This window comes from Lathyrus oleraceus, chromosome 5, assembly GCF_024323335.1.
Source record: "Lathyrus oleraceus cultivar Zhongwan6 chromosome 5, CAAS_Psat_ZW6_1.0, whole genome shotgun sequence".
Taxonomy (NCBI): Eukaryota; Viridiplantae; Streptophyta; class Magnoliopsida; order Fabales; family Fabaceae; genus Lathyrus; species Lathyrus oleraceus.
Window position 1 is genome coordinate 99,321,249 of NC_066583.1, and position 3,891 is coordinate 99,325,139.

General features: G+C 37.6%; 1 non-coding gene across 1 annotated transcript; it reads right to left on the minus strand.

Annotated features, from left to right (window-relative positions):
- Window positions 1–1,819: 1,819 nt before the first annotated feature.
- On the minus strand, window positions 1,820–1,926 carry LOC127089414 (small nucleolar RNA R71). Its single transcript, XR_007791013.1, has one exon. It is a non-coding gene; the product is annotated as a small nucleolar RNA R71 (small nucleolar RNA).
- Window positions 1,927–3,891: the final 1,965 nt, after the last annotated feature.

Genomic DNA, 3,891 nt, shown 5'->3' on the forward strand with positions numbered 1-3,891 from the left:
TACGATTTTTATATTGTTTCCTTTGCAATTTCTATTTTCTTTTCCAGCAATTAATTAATTTTTCGCACAGTAGTTTCTACACCGGAAACTATTGTGTACCTTTCACCGGATCTAACCTTACGTTAGAATCTAGTTTTTTATTCCTTCGCTTTTATTTTTCTATTTGATTGAAGAATTCAAGAACAAATTCAACCGGCCTGTGGTGGAGTGTTCAAGACCGCTATTTAATTTCTCAGGTTCTTTAATTATTGTTTGAATTTATATATGCTCTGCTTTACTGTTTATTTATATTATTTGCTTGAGATGAATCTGTTTATGCATGATAATTATTTAAGTCTGTTTAGCATGTCTGGCTAATTTATTTAGGTATCGGTATGTAAAGTAAGCGGAATGAAGGAATCAAAACCAAATTGGTTTAATTATGTTTAAAATTAAAATCACTCTTTTTACGGTCTCAATTTACAGGTTTAATAACAAGGTTTTTGTACGAAAGTAAAAGACATAAAGAAGTTAAAAGCAATAGAACGAGAGTTTGAGTTTTTGACTGGACAGTGTAAATTGGACATTAATTCTAGATCAGGGCGAGAGCAATTTTTAGAGTTAATCAAATTCTAATCTTTTTCAAAAAGTATTTTTAAAGATTGAATGTGAGGACGAGAGTTAAGCATTTGAATTTAATTATATAACCTAAGTCAACAGAGCGAGAGTTTGAGATAAGGGTGTTTAAACGATTAGTGTTTTCTTAAAAAGAGTTTCTACGGATTCTATTGTTTTCAAAAAGTGGTTTTTGACTTAACTATAAGTGACAGCTACGTTAATATAAAATCATAGTTTATTCAACAGAGCGAGAGTTTGAGATAAGACTTTTAATCAATAGTGTCAACTGAAAAGATTTATTTTAAAACCAAGAAACCAACGAAGAATTGATTCCCTAATTACGACGAACTACATACCGATATCCGCTTATTAGATATTTATTTTAGATCTTATCTTAGTTTTAGCTTTTCCCCCAAACAATCAAAGTATTACCTGCCTTAGCTTTACGAAGTAACCTTAGAAAACGGTATATCGATTCATAAGTCCCTGTGGGATCGATATATTTTAAAACTACGCGATAGAACTGTGCACTTGCAGTTTGTACCCCAAATTCGACTCATAAAGTCGCGATCAAGTTTTTGGCGCCGTTGCCGGGGACTTTTATTTAGTCGATATCGTAACTCTTCTGTTACGCTGTAGAGACTAAGGCTTTTCTTTTTTTTTCTTTCTTTCGTTGATTTGTATGCCACACACTCGCTCACAAGGCGAACCGTTCTACTTACAAATCAACGATATCGAACTATATCTCCGAGTCTTACGACGAATTCGGGAATATCGTGCTGCAAACAATCTCCCTCCTGTTGAACTTCCATATTTCAAAAATATTTTTCCTTCGATACCCGAGATGGCAGAACCAGCTCATGCTCTTCGAGATTACGCCGCTCCATCGCAAGATGAGCCGCATTCGAGTATTGCTCCACCCACAATCGAAGCAAACAACTTTGAACTTAAACCTTCACTGTTGCAGGCAGTGCAACAGAATCAATTCTCTGGAAATCCTACCGAGGATCCAAACCTTCATTTATCCGTATTTGTCCAATATGCTGATACTGTTAAAGCTAATGGTGTCACTTCAGAGGCAATTCGACTTCGTCTTTTTCCTTTCTCGTTAAGAGATAGCGCTAGAAGATGGCTTCAATCTCTTCCTTCCAACTCAGTCACCACATGGAACGAGTTGAAGAAAGTTTTTCTTGCCCGATATTTTCCGCCAAGCAAAATAGCTATGTTAAGAGCCCATATAAATGGATTTAAATAGAAAGATAACGAGTCTCTCTTCGAAGCATGGGAAAGATACAAAGACATGATGAGACTTTGTCCACACCATGGTTTAGAAGACTGGTTAGTAATTCATACCTTCTATAATGGTGTCCTGTACAACACGAGGTTAACAATAGACGCCGCCGTAGGTGGTGCACTAATGAACAAACCTTATGCTGATGCTTACCAACTTATCGAAAGCATGGCTCAAAACCACTATCAGTGGGGAAGCGAACGAACAATGGTAGAAAAACCTCAAACGAAAACTGGCATGTACGAGATAAGTAACCTTGATCATGTTAATGCAAAAGTCGATGCTCTGGTCCAAAAAATTGAAAGTTTAAATGTATCACCTCCAGCCACCGTGGTAGCCATAACTCAGAATTGCGAAGTCTGTGGAATCCAAGGTCACACTCCTGCAGATTGTCAACTTCTAACAGGAATCCAAGCGGAGCAAGTAAACTACGCTCAAGGAAGCCCCTACTCGCATACCTATAACTCAAATTGGAAGAATCATCCCAATTTTTCATATAAGAGTAATAATGCTTTATACGCACCTGGACAATCTCCAAATCAAGCCCCAGCTATACCTCCGGGATATCAAAAGCCGATTCCATCTACACCTAACAATAATGCCCCTAGGAAATCCAACTTGGAAATCATGATGGAAAATTTTATAGCCTCTCAACAGCAAACCAATAAAGATTTCTTAAACCAGAATGTACACACTGGCGAACAAATTAAACAACTAGTAAGCAAAGTAGATGCCATGGCTACTCATAACAAAATGCTGGAAACGCAAATATCACAAGTAGCTCAACAACAAGCGCCTACTGCTGCCCCAACTGGTACATTTCCTGGCCAACCCCAACCTAACCCAAGAAGCCACGCTCATGCAATTATACTGAGAAGTGGAACGGAAGTGGAAGGTCCGTCTAACCCAAGGATAGAAAACCAAAACTCTAAAAAGTCAACTGAGGAGGAAAGTGAACCTAAGGAAAAGGGAGAGAGTAATAAGGAAACCGTAGAAAAGAAGGAACCTTATGTACCTCCACCACCTTATAAACCACCTATCCCTTACCCTCAAAGGCTTATTAAAACCAAAGATGCGGGCCAATTTAAAAAATTTGTTGACCTACTAAAACAATTAAACGTCACAATTCCTTTTACAGAAGCTATTACGCAGATGCCCTCATATGCTAAGTTCTTGAAAGAAATTCTCTCTAATAAAAGGAAACTTGAAGATAGCAAAACCGTTACACTCACCGCTGAATGTAGCGCTATAATCCAGAATATGCCTCCTAAACTTAAAGACCCAGGTAGTTTCTCTATACCCTGTCACATAGGAAAATTTGTCATTGACAAAGCCTTATGCGATTTAGGAGCCGGTATTAGTGTTATGCCTTTATCCATATGCAAGAGACTTGAAATGGGAGAATTAAGACCAACTAAAATGTCTGTGCAACTAGCAGATCGTTCCGTCAGATATCCTGTAGGAATTCTTGAAAACGTTCCAGTGCGCATAGGTCAATTCTACATTCCAACTGATTTTATAATTATGGATATTAGAGAAGATGAAGTTACACCCATTATACTGGGAAGACCGTTCTTAGCAACGGCCGGTGCAATCATAGACGTAAAACGAGGACGACTCACTTTTGAAGTAGGAGAAGAGAAAATTGAGTTCATTCTTTCCCAATTTTTAAAAGCACCTACAATAGAAGATACATGTTACTTCATGGATATCATCAATGAATGCATAAAAGAAACAGAGTTAGAAAAAGACAAATCATCTGACTATCTTGTAGAAGACAAACTTAACCAATGTTTAGCAATAACACCGGATCCTACGCAATGCCTTAAGAAACCAACCCTAGACCTGAAAACACTTCCCAAAAATCTGAGATATGAATTCCTAGACTTAGAACTTGAACGACCAGTGATAGTTAATGCTGACCTAGGAAGACTCGAAACAGAAAAACTCCTGCATATCTTAAGAAAATATCCAACCGCACTAGGTTACAACATCACCGATCT